Source organism: Felis catus, chromosome F2 (assembly GCF_018350175.1).
Source record: "Felis catus isolate Fca126 chromosome F2, F.catus_Fca126_mat1.0, whole genome shotgun sequence".
Classification (NCBI taxonomy): Eukaryota; Metazoa; Chordata; class Mammalia; order Carnivora; family Felidae; genus Felis; species Felis catus.
The window spans coordinates 6,491,337-6,508,097 of NC_058385.1; the positions used below are offsets into that span (position 1 = coordinate 6,491,337).

At 45.1% G+C, this 16,761-nt stretch overlaps 1 protein-coding gene across 4 annotated transcripts in view; it reads left to right on the forward strand.

The window, feature by feature from the left end:
- Positions 1 to 16,761, forward strand: part of RGS20 (regulator of G protein signaling 20) — an 87,573-nt gene that overhangs the window by 28,774 nt on the left and 42,038 nt on the right. The gene's annotated exons all lie outside the window — the stretch shown is intronic.

The window sequence follows — 16,761 nt, forward strand, 5'->3', positions numbered from 1 at the left end:
ACGCAGGGCCCGGAGCCCTCGTTGTCGCCGCGGTGGCGGGAGCGGAGCGGTCGCCTCATCCGCGGGTCCAGCCGCGTAGGTTGGTCAGTGCGTACCGTGGGGGTGTATGGACTGAGGGTGTGCCTGGGTCCCCAGGGGGGCGTCCAGCCCCCAGGATCAGTTTCTGCCGGGTCCACCCGGGCGTCCGCACGACTCAACCTCCGTGGCCTGAGGTCAGTGAGTGGGTAGAGGACGCGGGAGGGTGGCCTTTGAAGCCTGAAATGCGTACTGAGCCCCGAAGTAGCTGTGGGGAACTCCAGGCGGTGGAAACGTCGGCGTTCTCACCGGTAGGGAGAAGGGCGAGGAAGCGGCCGGGCGCTGGAGGCGGGCAGCTGGAGCGCAGGTGGGAAGGAAGAGGAGACACTCCCTGACTCGCAGAGCCTCCCTTTAGGAAAAGCGCAACTCAGGCGGGGGACCCGGCAGGTGGGCGCGGGAAGCCGGACCCTGGAGGGTCTGCGCTTAAGCTCTTGAAAACGGAATGGACTGAACTGTGCCCCCAGCCTTGGCCACGGCGGTTAAGGTGCGGGCACCGCGGGTGTTTTTCTGGAGCAAACCCTGGCGGTTGGGTCTTCCGCACTCTCGGAGCTGCGCTCGGTAAGTTGGAGCGAGTCGGGGCGCCCCGGCTGCGGGCACTGGAAGGGGGCGTGCGCGCGCCGGGGACCGAGGAGGGGCCTCGCGCCGGCAGGAGGGCACCGGGAGACATGGGGCGGGGTGGGGGGGGGGGTCTGTGTGCTTGGCGACTCCCCTCCCCCAGCTGTGGGGAGTGGGCGGGGGAGGGGCCTCGGAGGGGGCTGCGAGCCGCGAGCGGGTGGGCGTTTTCGGGCGGGGTCTGCGTGCGCGGCGTCCGGGGAGTGGGCGGGAAACGGTGCGCCCCGGGGGGGTTTGCGCTCGGCGACCCGCCCACCCCGCGTGGGGGTGAGTGGGCGGGGAGGGCCCCGGTGGAGGCGGCGCTCGGAGACGGGAGTGGGTTTTCCGGACTCGCGAGTTTCAGAGGAAGATCCCGGCGGGCGGCCAGGCCCTGCGCGCGACCCGAGCAGCGGGCGGGACGCGGCGGTGGATGGTGCTCGAAGCCGGAGCGGGGGCGCGGGCTGGGAACCCGGCGTGCTGCTGCTGCTGCAGCTGCTGCGCCCGCGGCCGCCAGGTTAGAGGAGTGAACGTGAATGGTTTCCGTCCCGGAGAAGGAGCGCGCTCGAGGGGAACTCTCGCCTGCCTTGCTTTGCTTCTCCGAATCCGGCGGAGGCCCGTCGCGCCTTTGGACCCCGGCTGTCCCAACCGGGCGGACTGGCTGGAGTTGGCTGGGCGTCCCAACCGCGCCCGGCGCCTTGTGTGCGGGCTGGACTCCTGTCGTCCACAGCCTGGCAGAAGCAGTCACCCGCCCTCTTGGTTCCGTATTGCCCCTGGAGTATGGGGAGAGCCTGAGCTCCTGCACCAGTCTCCATTCACCCCACTTGGGTCTGTCCCCCTCCTCCGGGGCCCAGGGCCCTTGCGTGGCTTGGCTTCAGTTTACTTCTAGTGGTTCCAGATTATGGAATTGACTAAACAAGGGTCCTGAGTTCAAGAAATGAACTGATTTCCTCCCCAGACTTGGCAAGGACGTTTGTAATGACATGACTCTCTGGAAATTCTTGGTTTTGCTCCTAACCTAATTTTTGTTCATAACCTCTGCTGTGCCTCATCCTATCTTCTCAGTAGGTGGCATCTTTTGTATCTCGTTTGAGTAATGCGTATGAGAGGCCCTATTGCCCGATAGGTCTGAGTCCTGAGCTCTGAAACTCGAATTCAAATTCCAGCCTCTGTGTGTGACCTCAGGCAAGTTACTTAACGTTTAGTGCCTTTGTTTTATCGTCTTAGTATGAGGATAAGAAAAAAGCTCTACCTCATAGGGCAGCTGCCAACATTCTGTAAATTAATACATTAGAGCTCTGCCACATGCCAAACAAAAGCTGTTATTACTGTTACTGTATTTATGCTAAATTGGCTAAGTCGCCTTCAAAACAGTATAGAAAAAGATCAGGAACAAAATGCATTTTTTTGGTATGCTGTAATAAAGTAGAAGATATCCATCACCAAAATTAGAAAAACAGTAAATATTTTCTTTTTAAAATTTTTTTTTCAACGTTTATTTATTTTTGGGACAGAGAGAGACAGAGCATGAACGGGGGAGGGGCAGAGAGAGAGGGAGACACAGAGTCGGAAACAGGCTCCAGGCTCTGAGCCATCAGCCCAGAGCCCAACACGGGGCTGGAACTCACGGACCGCGAGATCGTGACCTGGCTGAAGTCGGACGCTTAACCGGCTGCGCCACCCAGGCGCCCCAACAGTAAATATTTTCTATGTTGATATGTAAATGTTAGATACAATGCATTTCTACATCATCTCGACTCTATGTCAAATAATTATGAAATATTTGCATACACATTTCAAACAGCATTTTAAGAAAATTATCTCTAACCTTCAAAATACTTCACTTTGTAAAACAGGTAGGTATAAAACCTACACGTTAGGTCATAGTATATACAGAAAATCCAATGTCTGCCTTAAAATATTGCACCGGGTCAATTATATATAAGAGCATCTGGAAACTTACCTTGGGAGCTAGAAATGCTGACTCCTCTAAGATGAGATTATAAACATTTTAGCCAAAAAGAATATAGAAAGATAGGGGCATCTGGCTGGTTCAGTCCCTAGAGCATGCAACTCTTGATCTCTGGGTTGTGAGTTTGAGCCCCAGATTGGTCACAGAGATCACTTTAAGAGGAAAGAAAGAAAAAATACCTAGAATGATAAAAGTCAGATTCCTTCACTTTACAGCTGAGGAAACATTCAGAGAGGGTAGAGTTCCTTACTGAAGATCTCCAGTTAAATAGGGCTCCCCAAGGGGCGCCTGGGTGGTGCAGTCGGTTAAGCGTCCGACTTCAGCCAGGTCACGATCTCGCGGTCCGGGAGTTCGAGCCCCGCGTTGGGCTCTGGGTTGATGGCTCAGAGCCTGGAGCCTGTTTCCGATTCTGTGTCTCCCTCTCTCTCTGCCCCTCCCCCGTTCATGCTCTGTCTCTCTCTGTCCCAAAAAATAAATAAACGTTGAAAAAAAATTTTTTTTAAAAATAAATAGGGCCCCCCAAAATAAATAAATAAATAAATAAATAAATAAATAAATAAATAAATAAGGCCCCAAATATGATTAGAGTTAGGTCTCCTGACCCGCTCCTTAGGGCTCCTACATAACCAGGCTGATGTTTTCCTATTTGCTACAGATTTATGAACCTTTAACAAATAGGAAACTAGAAGCCATGTGTTATATACAACACAAGAAAGACCGGGCAGTAATTTGGCTCTTCGTGTCCCGCAGCTTGATTATGGTCTCTCACAGCGGAAGGTAGACCCTCCTAACTTACCTAAGGTAGACTGAGATCACAGATCAAGCTAGAGGGAGAGCCAGCATTGGAATCCAGGGTCCCACCGAAGTCTGCGTTTGGTTGTATGTTCTGTTAATCCCTTGGAGCAGTTTTACCTTAGAAATCACTTCTGAGCTTTTTGTAAATTCTTAAAATCTCCCCTCCTGCTGACTTAAGAGAGCTTTTTAGGAAAGGCCTTCAAAATTACATAGCAAGGAGGTTTTATTGTTCCAGACTTTGTGGACAAGCAAGAATGAAAGAGAAAAAAAGCTTTCTGATTTTAATGCAGTCACTTTTAAATGACTTCCATTCCAGGCACCTGAATATCAATCCCCAAATCCTACAGTTCTTTCATTTCTGCATGTGGCAGTCTAATGACTAATGACATTCACCTTCCATGGACAGATGCAGCTGGTGGCCTCAAGGCCCAGCCCTCACAGAACAGTTTAGGAATTCTATGGCAGAACCTTTCAAGGAAGCATCTGGCCCTGCAGAGTCATTTAAGATTATAAGAACGATGTGTCTTCCGAAGAAGGCCCTTCTGGGAACTGTGCTTGCATCCTCGCAGAGGGAGACCATGGTTCTTTCCAGTGCGCGAACTGGATATTTTACCCTTGACTTTGCACTTCTGTACACCTCCCCTACCGTGTATTCTTAGACAGAAATACAGGGCATTAAGTAGGGAGTGACCTTGTAGCAGTCTCCCAAGCCAGTTCAGCAGAACTGAGTTTTGAAATCACATGTGTTAAGTCAAGTCCCGATCTGATTATAATGTGAATCACTATCCAATTGGGAATATTTCAGGTTGGTTTTTGGTGCACCACCAGGTGACTCACAATGTGACCTTCTTCTATTCAACTACGTATGGTGTCAGTCAGCAACTAACAGGGTTCACTCTGAGTCAGAGCTTAGCCTTTAGTATAATGTGTGAGTCATTGACTACCCGGTGCTATCGAGATGGTCCCTGAATTTTACCTTGAGCAGCTCGAGAGTTTAGACAACCCTGCATGGGTGAGTCAGTTCGTAGTACAATTGAATAAGCTTTTGCAGCAGCCATTCACACGCGAGTGTGATATGAGTGAAAGCATGAAGTGATAGTATATGTTACGGAGTCATAGAAGAAATCACCCTGATTCAAATCCGGCTGATTAGATTCTAGCTATTTGCATGGGGACTCATTTGTGAAGTAGGCATCATCAGCCCTGTTGCCCAGCAGTGATGTTTTACTTCGATTATTTCACTGATTTTTTTTTTTAAAGCCAGTTAACTGTTCTGGTTTGGAAGTGCTCAATTTCTACTAATTATTTAACTCTATGCTAAACTGTAGAACCCTTTTGAAATACAGTTAGCATTTGGATTTTAGACAATGGCATCTCATGCGGTTACTTAGCAGTTTGACTCCCCGAGGTCCTGGGTTACAACCCAGCAGCGGGTTGTTAGTCACCCAGCAGTGAAGTAGAGGAGTATCCTTTGTTGTCTGGTTTATCTCCGTTAGGTGCCCATCGCCTCTAACGCTACCTGAGCAGTATCTGCTCAAGAGCTAGAACACAGGTTTGTGGTGCAGTTCTGAGGCTGGCAACACCTAGCACTTGTCACCCTTCTAGGGCTGGCTGGCTAGACCAACAGAAACTTACAGAGCTGTTGCATTTATGGCAAGACAGCGGAAAGCATGAGGCATCGTATGCCTTACCCACCTTTGCAAATGAATTTTACATCTCAGGGCGGAGTAAGAATGAGACTTAAGGTACCAGTAGATTTCTTAATTTCTTGGTAATCAGTGATAAGTTATTACCTTTGGAACCAAGCTTAGACTACTGCTTAAAAGGACACGTTTGTTTTTCTGTTATCTTCTGACGGCTCCAAGAAAATCCCAAAAGTGTGGACTTTATACCATATACAGTAAAACCTTGGCTTGCGAGCATGATTCATTCCGGTTTTATGCTTGTAATCCAAAGCACTTGTGTATCAAAGAGGATTTCTCCATAAGAAATAATGGAAACTCACATGATTCATTCCACAACCCCAAAATAATCATGTAAAAATGATTACAGGGGCGCCTGGGTGGCTCAGTCGGTTAAGCACCCCACTTCGCCTCAGGTCATGATCTCGCAGTTCATGAGTTTGAGTCCCATGTCAGGCTGTATGCTCTCAGCTGAGTCTGGAGCCTGCTTCGGATTCTGTGTCTCCCTCTGTCTGCCCCTGCCCCGCATGCTCGCGCGCTCTCTCACTCTCCCTCTCTCTCTCTCAAGATTAAATATTAAAATTTTTAAAAAAATGATTACGATATCATAATATAATACAAATAATAAAGAAAATACAAAATATAAAGAAAAGCAAATTAACCTCCACTTACCTTTGAAGACCCTTGTGACTGATATGAGGGAGACAAGAGAGAGGATCATTACCGTGTAGGACAACTTCCACTATCATAATGGAATCACTGCTATCTATTGGCTCAATGGAATCTTTCTTGTTTTATGCAATTTTAACAAGGAACCTGTCCAATGACACTTGCTTTTGCCTCCTTTTGAGGATTTTGTGGAAATGTGGCATTGCATTGATGATCACGCACAATCCTGCAGTATGAGAGGGAGGGAGGGAGGGAGGGAGAGAAGAACCATTGGTTCACTTGTGATCACGTGGCATTCAGCATCGCATACTACTCGTATTGCTAGACGTCTCTCGTTTATCAACTTAAAATTTATTAGAAATGTTTGCTCGTCTTGCAGAACACTCGCAGAACAGGTTACTCCCAATCCAAGATTTTAACTGGACCTTTATTATATCTCTAATCCATTCCTAGCAATAACCCAGATACTAATTCATATGTCTTCTCCTATATAGGAGTGTATAGATGCTTCTGGGTATTTAATGGGAACGGTACAAAAAGAGTTCTCACTTAATGTAATTCCTGGCAAATGCAGGTCATTAGGACGCTATTGAGTTAGACTGTTTATAACACTGAAACAAAGTTTCTACAGAAGTTTGCTAAATTTCAGTAAGGAGCTAAATATACTTTTGTGACATTTGTTATTGCTTTTACCTTTGTTTATTTGAGTCATAAGTTACAGTAAAGTGTGCACATCTTTTTTTTTTTTTAATTTTTTTTTCAACGTTTATTTATTTTTGGGACAGAGAGAGACAGAGCATGAACGGGGGAGGGGCAGAGAGAGAGGGAGACACAGAATCGGAAACAGGCTCCAGGCTCTGAGCCATCAGCCCAGAGCCTGACGTGGGGCTCGAACTCAAGGACCGCGAGATCGTGACCTGGCTGAAGTCGGACGCTCAACCGACTGCGCCACCCAGGCGCCCCGTGTGCACATCTTAAATGTACAACTTAATAAACCTTACGTGAGCATACCGCCATGTAACTATCTACACCAGCCTTTCTCCACCTTAGCATCACTGACATTTTGGATTGACTACCTCCCTGTTTGGGAGACTGTCCTGTGCATTGTAGGGTGTTGAGCAGTATCCCTGCCCTCTACCCCTAGATGCCGATAGCACCCTTCCCTCGATGGGACAATGACAAATGTCTCCAGACATTGCTAAATGTTTTCTGGGGGCAAGATCACTCCCCACTGCTTTAGGTCAAGGTACAGGATAATTTTAGCTATCCATAAGGCCCCCTCTTGCTGCCTCCCAGTCTTTACTCCCACAGGTAACCAACGGCTCTTTTAAGTTCTCAAACCATATACAGCTGACCCCTGAACAGTGGGTTTGAACTGCTTAGGTCAACTTACACATGGATTTTTTTTTTTTTTTTTTTTTGATACAGGATAGTACTCTAAAAGTATTTTCTCTTACGGTTTTCTTTTTTTTTTTTTTAAATTTTTTTTTTTTACACTTATTTATTCTTTAGAGACAGAGACAGAGCACTGGTCGGGGAGGGATAGAGAGAGAGGGAGACAGAATCAGAAGCAGGCTCCAGGCTCTGAGCCGTCAGCACAGAGCCCGACGCAGGGCTCGAACCCACAGACCATGAGATCATGATCTGAGCCAAAGTCAGACACTTAACCGACTGAGCCACCCAGGCGCCCCTCTTATGATTTTCTTAGTAATGTTTTCTTTTCTCTAGCTTACTCTATTGTAAGAATACAGTATATAGTGTGTATAACATACAAAATATGTGTTAATAGACTGTTTATGCTGTTGGTGAGGCAGCCAGTCAACAGGACGCTGTGAAGTTTGAGGGAGAGTCAAAAATTATAGGCAGATTTTCAACCGTATGGGGGCGGTCAGCACCCCAACCCGCATGTTGTTTAAGGGTCAGCTGTATTAGCTGAGCCTTTTTTTTTTTTTGAACTTCATATGGAATTACATAGTACGTAATCTTTGCATCTGGTTCTTTAACTCAGCTTTTTTTTTTTTTTTTGAGATTCGCTCATTGTTGCGTATTGTGACTCGTGATTTTTCAATGCTGCCCAGTGTTCCTTTGTGTTAACACAACACAGTTCGTTTAACTGTTTCACTTTTGAAGGACATTTGAGTTGTTTTCTAGTGTGGGGCTATTGAGAATAATGCTAATATTAATATTCTTATTCATGTCTTTTGACAAACCTAAGCCCTGTTTCCATTGGATGCCCAGGAGTGAGACCGCCAGATAATGGATCCAGTATATGTTTAGATACTAGATACTATCAGTTTTTCAAACCGTTTTACACCCCAAGCCAATTTACACCCCATCCTCACCAGCACTTAGTGTCGTCCACCCCTGTAATTCGGTCATCCTGGTGGCAGTGTCGTGGTAATTCACTGTGGTTGTAGTTCGTATTCCCCCGATTACTAATGATGTTGACCATCTTTTTGTTGGCCGTTCATATGTCATCTATTGTAAACTGCCTCTACAAGCCTTTGACCCGTTCTTCCGTTGTGTTGTCTGTCTTCTTTTTGATCCATAAGAGTTCTTTATACATTCTGGGGCACCTGGGTGGCTTAGTCGGTTAAGCATCTGACTCTTGATCTCAGCTCAGGTCTTGGTCTCAGGGTCTTGATCTCAGGGTCGTGAGTTCAAGCCCTGTGTTGGGCTCCACCCTGGGCATGAAAACTACTTTGAAAAAAAAGAGAGATCTTTATATATTCTGGATATAAGTCAAAAATGTGCATGTGTCTACGTGTACGTCACATCCCAGGCTGTGCCTTGCCTTTACAATCTCCCACCATTATCTGTTGTCTTCTATAGTTTTTGTTGTAAGGTCCTGCTTCTCCAAAGGCAACATGACTTTTTCCTCTGGCTGACTTACAGTTTTTCTCTTTGGTTTTGGCTTGCCACAGTTAGAATAAAGGTGGTGTGGTTTTATATTTATCCTGCATTCAACTCCCTCATTTTCTTATATCTGTAGATTGATATCTTTCATGAATTTTGGAAATTTTTCACTCAGCATCTTTCAGATTTTGCTTCTTACCTGTTTCCTTCTCTCCTGCTTCTGGGACTCAAACCATACATGTTAGATTTTCCCTTTCTTCCCTTGTGTGTCTTATTTGATGTTCTGTTGCATCCATTTTCCTTCCTTCTTTCTTTTCTTTTTTATTTTTGGTCTGTCGTTCTCTCCTTCAATTTGAATATTTTCTTTTGACCTTGTTTTAGTTTACTGAGCCTGTCTTCTGCTGTGCCCAGTCTTTTGTCAAACCATTTGGGAGTTGTTAATTTCAGAAAGTGTTTTGTTCTCAAAGCAGTATGTCCAATTGATTCTTTTCAATACACTTAAATTCTCCAGTGAAACCCCCCATCATTTCTGTCCATCTGATTCTTGGCTACTCAATCCAATATTGATAGCGTTTGTGAGCCTGTATCTGTTATTTGCTTCTTCTGTCACATTTTTCTGTCTCTACACATTCCCCCCAGTTTTTATTGTAGGTGCACATTGCATATGAAGAGACTGTGTAGGTTGAGTCATAGCATCCACCAGCCGGCAATCTCCCTTGGAGGGATTTCCTCTGGGAGGATGAGGGGCTTCACCACTTGACTACTAACAGGTATTGAGATAAGTTGGGGACAGATGCAATTTCAATAAGATGTAGGTAACCTCTGGCTTTCCCCCATTCCTCGGGTATTTCCTCCTGGGCTCCAGAGTCAGAGCCTAGTGGGTTTCTATGTCCTGGGTCTTGAAAGACTGAGACATCCATTGCCCCCTCCAGAGGTTTTGAGCTGGCTTTCTGCCCCCACCTTCCCCGGCTGACTTGCACATTGGGTAGATGTCTTGAGAAGGCCAGCCGTGTGTTTGAGGAGACCTTGTTACAGACAGACACTGGGTCTTCCACTTGACCTTACGGTGTCCCATTATATAGTCTCATCCCCCGCCTCCAGGGGGCAAGTGCCCTCAGTGGGGAAAAACACTTTTCCAAGAGCTCTGCCTCTCAGAAACCTTAGCTCATTCAATCTTTTTGCTTCCATGGCTCTCTGATGTCTTTAGAAAAATGTGATTCTAGTTACTTACCTGACGTTTTTCGTTGGTGCAGAGGAACAGCGGTCTGCCCTGACCTGTTGCCTTTTTTCTTGAAAATGTTTTTCCCCGATTAAGTTTCTTTTCCTTTTTTCTTTTTTTCTTTTCTTTTCTTTCTTTTTCATTTCTTTCTTTTTCTTCTTTTTACTTTTGGATCACATTTGTATCTTTCTATTACATTTGTTTCCAATGTAATTCAGAAAGTGAACGTTAAAAATCTTGCCATTCACAACTATAAAGTGTCCTGTATGCTTCATGAGCTTAAAAATGTTAGACGGAAAAGAAATATGTTAGAATCCCTGCAACTCTTCACGTTTCATATTGCAGTCATGTGATATAAAACGCATGAGCATTGGGATGAAAGAAAGCTCAGTTTGAATCTTGACTTTACTCAGTTTTCTGAACCTCTAATTCTGAATATATATAGCATGGATAATTACACTTACTTTCTGGTAAGAAATGTACAGCAAAAAGCATTCAAGAGAGTATTCAGTAAATGGAACCTGTTATCAGTATTCCTATAGTATTTATCCGTCATTATTTTAGGCCCCTGAACATGGATAATTTGATTTTATTTATTTTTCTAAATGTTTATTTTTGAGAGAGAGAGAGAGAGAGAGGGAGAGGGAGTGAAAGCGGGAGGGAAGGGCAGAGAGAGAGCGAGACAGAGGATCTGAAGTGGGCTCTGTGCTGACAGCAGAGAGCCCAATGTGGGGCTCGAACTCATGAACCATGAGATCATGACCTGCGCCGAAGTCAGCTGAGCCAGCAACCGACTGAGTCACCCAGGTACTCCTGAATAATTTGATTTTAAACACTCATATTTTGATAATATTTATATCTGGTACAGATTCTAAGATTTCTACCATTTAAACAAGGTTCTGAAAGGTTTTTTAATATAAAAGGCCTATGCTTATGTCTTAATATCTGTGAAAATATAACTAAATAAGCTTATGAATTCCTATTTTGCCAACACTTTTATCTTTTGTAGACCACAAAATAAACAAACAAAATTTAGTAACAGAGAATTATAATCCAAAGTAAAATCTCTCCTTAAAACCCACATCTGACTACTTGGTGTCATATCCAGTAGGGTTTATTACAAGATGTTGCCAATAAGAAAACAATATTAAGAATACTTTAAGAAGTCTGCCAGTATTCTCTGGAAAGGACAGCTGGTTTATTTTTGCAGAGGAGAGTCTGTGTGGGGGCTAGGAGTAATTTTAACATTATCCTCATGAATGATTTAAATACAATTAATCTTCATATTAAATTTTCTGTTACCGAGCTGCACTTTTATTTTGACTTATGCATCTGTTTCTTTTAAAAAAGACTGTACTAGTACATGAAAACAATTAGATTCTGCCCTAAATAGAAGATGAGGGGCGCCTGGGTGGCTCAGTCGGTTGGGCATCCGACTTCAGCTCAGGTCATGATCTCACGGTCCGTGGGTTCAAGCCCCAGGTCAGGCTCTGTGCTGACAGCTCAGAACCTGGGTGGAGCCTGCTTCAGATCATGTGTCTCCCTGTCTCTCTGTCCCTCCCCCACTTGCACACACATGCGTTCTCTCTCTCTCAAAAAACTAAATAAACGTGGACAGAATTCTTTCTTAATCTTTAAATAGGAGATGAAAATAGTATGCCTGGAGGCAGATGGGTGCTTCTGGGATACACAGGGCTCCCCTGACCAGAGCAAGCAGGATGGCACCTCAGGTCTGTGTCCCTGAGGCCGCAGGCCTGTCTCAGTCTTTAACTTCCTCAGCGCAGTGAGAGTGGTCTGGCCTCCACGTTCCGAGGAGACTGCTGTCCTTCCAGTGTGAGGGCAGGTGTCAGTCAAGGCACAAGAAGTGTAGGATCTGGTCATGCAACAAACTGGAATTTATCTAATTCCTACCAGAGAGAAGGCTTTGCTAACCAAGTTGAGTCATGGGCCACTGGGTGGCTCAGTTGGTTGAGAGGCCAACTTTGGATCAGGTCATGATCTCCCAGTTCGTGGGTTCAAGCCCCACATAGCGCTTTGCGCATGGAGCCTGCTTTGGATTCTCTGTCTCCCTCTCTCTCTGCCCCTTCCCCACTAATGTGTGTGTGTCCGTGCACGCTCTCTTGCTCTCTCTCTCTCTCAAAAATAAATAAACATTTTAAAAAATTATTTAAAAAGAAGGCAAGTCACTTCTGGCCCTTTAGGTGACTTGTTAGACTGTGCTATTATTCTTTGGGGAAATGAAGGACTGAGTAACAAAAACATCTGAATATCCTGACCAGAACTTGGTGAATAAATTCAGGTTAAAGGAGGGTGGATGAAAGGGTACAAAGAGGCAAAAAGGTAAAATTCTGCAAAATCTAATAAAGTGAAGAACTCACCTGGGCACGTTAAACAAACGTCATAAACGAAACAAAAGACTATTTCTTTTCTGTATCTTTCAGTCACATGTTCCAAATCATGCAGGTATTAAAACTATAAATACTAATTTACATAGAGCATATATTTGTTTAAAATATATGTATTCTGTGGATAAAGAAGATGTGGTATATATATATATACAATGGAGTGTTACTCGACAATCAAAAAGAATGAAATCTTGCCATTTGCAACTACGTGGTTGGAACTGGAGGGTATTATGTTAAGCGAAATTAGTCAGAGGAAGACAAATATCATTATGACTTCACTCATAGGAGGACTTTCAGAGACAAAACAGATGAACATAAGGGAAGGAAAGCTAAAATAATATAAAAACAGGGAAAGGAACAAAACATAAGAGACTCTTAAATATAGAAAACAAACGGAGTGTTGCTGGAGGGGTTGTGGGAGGGGGGATGGGCTAAATGGGGAAGGGGCATTAAGAAACCTACTCCTGAAATCATTGTGGCAGTATATGCTAATTCGGATGTCTCTTAAAAAATAAATTAAGAAAAAAAGTTCCACCCGTGAAAAAAATATGTATGTATATATTATATACACATATTATACGTGTATATATTATATACATATATTTGTGTGTGTGTGTGTGTGTGTGTGTGTGTGTGTGTGTGTGTGTATTATGATGCAGTGCCTGGGTAGCTCAGTTGGTTTAGCGTCCGACTCCGGCTCAGGTCATGATCTCATGGTTGGTGAGTTTGAGCCCTTCGTCGGGCTCTGTGCTGGCAGCTCGGAGCCTGGAGACTGCTTCGAATTCTGTGTCTCCCTCTCTCTCTATTCCTCCCCGGCACGCGCTCTCTCTCGCTCTCTCAAAAATAAAGAATTAAAAAATTTTAAAAATAATAAACATTTAAAAAAATTTTTTAAAAATAAAATAACTCTATTCTGAGAATCAGGAGATGCAAATAGATTATATTTCCATAATGGAAACTGGTCTTCTCTGAGTCTTTGTATGCGTCCCTTAGGATGGGGGTTTCATTTCTGGATCTCTGTATCTAACTGCCTATTTGTCTCACAAAAAAGATTATCAAATTAGCCATGGTGCTCTACAGATAGGCCAAAATGCATAACGATTAAATATTTTGGTTCTTTGCAATTTTCTCGGTTTTAGATGTTTGTTCAATATATCTAGCTATTTAACACTTCCTGCCAAGGGGGGATGGGAACCTAACATTCAGTAGCTATTTTGGCACACACTGTAGAAAACCAGAACCTTGAGGAACAGAGATTCTCCCCCACACACCCCAGGAACAGCAGACAAAAACGTTCCGTCAGCTCAGCCCCCGGAGACTGTCCTGGGGACACTGAGGGAGTATGGGCCCAAGGGAGTACACTGGAGTTTCCATTCCACCTGAAGCAGCCCTGCTGAGAAAAAGGACTCCAGAGGCATTTACTCCAAAAATAACCCGAATCCGTCTAGCTGTGGCCCAGGCCCAGGTGTGGTGTGAAGACCAAGGCACTGTGGGGTGGATGGATCTGAGCCTCCAGCCGAATGATCTAGACCCCAGTCTCTTCCTGATCTAGACCCCAGTCTCTTCCTGATCTAGACCCCAGTCTCTTCATGATCTAGACCCCAGTCTCTCTATGATCTAGACCCCAGTCTCTTCATGATCTAGACCCCAGTCTCTCTATGATCTAGACCCTAGTCTCTTTATGATCTACACCCCAGTCTCTTCCTGATCTAGACCCCAGTCTCTTCCTGATCTACACCCCAGTCTCTTCCTGATCTAGACCCCAGTCTCTTCCTGATCTACACCCCAGTCTCTTCATGATCTAGACCCCAGTCTCTTCATGATCTAGACCCCAGTCTCTTCATGATCTACACCCCAGTCTATGATCTAGACCCCAGTCTCTTCATGATCTAGACCCCAGTCTCTCTATGATCTAGACCCCAGTCTCTTCATGATCTAGACCCCAGTCTCTTCCTGATCTACACCCCAGTCTCTTCATGATCTAGACCCCAGTCTCTTCATGATCTAGACCCCAGTCTCTATGATCTAGACCCTAGTCTCTTCCTGATCTACACCCCAGTCTCTTCCTGATCTAGACCCCAGTCTCTTCCTGATCTACACCCCAGTCTCTTCATGATCTAGACCCCAGTCTCTTCCTGATCTACACCCCAGTCTCTTCATGATCTAGACCCCAGTCTCTTTGGGGGCTGACTTGGGAAGTTGGGCACATCACAGAAGCTCTCTGAGTCTGACTTTCCCCCTTGATAAGATGGGATCTGGAAATCTCCATGGAATCATTTCACAAATTACACGTAAGATGTGATGACAACTCCATTTGCTCATGTAGACGACGGGGAAACTCTGGATTCGTTGGAAGCCATAAGTGGAAAAAGTAGGCTCTGATAAGGAGTTTAGATTTCCTTCTAGTGTCATAGATTGCCACTGAAGACCACAGGAGGGGGCTCACAAAATTGTGGATTCTGTTGTAATCAGTAGATGTTTTAGACATTGTGGGCCATATGGTCTCTACTGCACCTACTCAGCTCTTACCACTGTAATGGAAAATCTGGGGGGGTAGGGGGGTAAAGTAGAAGGGGGTGGATTGGGGGTCATTGTAGTGTCCCACACAAAATATGATGCCCACCTGGGCCGGGTGGGCAGTGGAATTGGAGAAAGGTGAGTAGACCCGATGTCTACTCTGGAGATCTGGCAACCTGGCCAATGAGTAAGCAGCAGAGAGAGGAATCGAGGTGGTTCCTCGGATATGGGTGAATAGGGGCACCATGTATGGACTTGGAGAAGGTGGGAGAGGAAACAGAGGGGGCAGGAGAGGAGACACAAGAGTCCATTTTAGATCCTAAAGCCTGAGATGTCTACAGAGGTCCAACTGTGGCGGCAAGTAGGCGGTTGGATTAATGTGTTTTGAAATGAAAGGATTGGCCTGGGCCAGAGGCAGAAATGTAAATTTGGTAGGCTCTTCATGATACGTAGCTTGCTTTGCTACAGCATACTAAATTCTCATAAGGCTATGGTGGGAAATTCTTTGGCATAATCAATGGGATGTCACTGCCCTAGAATCGGTCTGGACTTTTCTTTTCTAAAACTGTAAACAATCTACGAAGAGTTTCTATATATTTACCACACAGGTCAGCAAACTAAGGCACACGGGCCAGATCTAGACTGCTGCCTGTTTTTGTATGGCCTGCACGCTAAATACGGTTTGTTTGTTTTTTTATTTATTTTTTTAACATTTATTTATTTTTGAGACAGGGAGAGACAGAGCATGAACAGGGGAGGGTCAGAGAGAGGGAGACACAGAATCTGAAGCAGGCTCCAGGCTCTGAGCTGTCAGCACAGAGCCCGACGCGGGGCTCAAACTCATGGACCGTGAGATCATGACCTGAGCCAAAGTCGGACGCCCAACTGACTGAACCACCCAGGCGCCCCTAAATATGGTTTTTACGTTTAAAAAAATCATTTATTCATCCTGGGGCATCTGGGTGGCTGTTAGTTGAGTGTCTGACTCTTGATCTCAGTTCATGTCATGATCTCATGGTTCGTGGGTTTGAGCCCCGCGTCAGGCTCTGCACTGACAGTATGGAGCCTGCTTGGGATTCTCTCTCTTTCTTTCTCTGCCCCTCCATCTCTGTCTGCCCCTCCCCTGCTCTGTCGCTCTCTCTCAAAAATAAACATTTAAAAAATAAATAAAAATGCGATATTTTTATTTTCTGTATATATATTCCATATATATCCATATATATCCATATATCGATATATATGGAGAGAGAGAGAGAGGGAGAGGGACTTATTTTGGGGAAATGGCTCACACGATGGTGGAAACTTGGCACATCCAGACTCTTGCAGGGCTAGGCTGGCAGGCTGGGGACTCAGGAAGAGTTACAGTTCAAATCCAAGGCAGTCTGCTAGTAGCATTCCTTCTTGCTCAGCGGAGGTCAGTAAGTCAGCAACAGCCAAGCGCAAGAGATGTGGAGGGCAAGGCATGGGGAAGGGGCATGGGGCCTCCATACCCTCTGTGGGGACACCACCCTCCCAGCAGCTAGATGTGTTCACTGGCCCAGAGGTTCAATGTTCACACTTTTTAACTGTTGGAGGAAAAAAATCGGAAGAAGAGTAATGTGTCGTGACACGTGAAAATATTCTGAAATTTGAATTTTAACGTCCGTGAAGTTTTATGGGAACTCGGCCGTACTCGTTCAGTTATGTGATGTCCGTGACTGCTTTTGTGCTAATGGAAGCAGAGCTAAGCGGTTGCTTTAGAGACGAAATGGCGGGCAAAGGCTACAATATTCACCCTCCAGTCCTTTCTGGAAAATGTTTGCCTACCTCTCATCTACAACCTAAATGTAAGTGTGAATGAAGTCTGACTGCGTTTTTGTAGTTTATATGAAAGTTTCTATGTGACGTTCAACCTCTAGCAATGTTATTTCTTAGAAGAAGTGTGCACCCGTTTTAAAAATTTTTTTTAATGTTTATTTATTTTTGAGAGCGAGAGAGACAGAG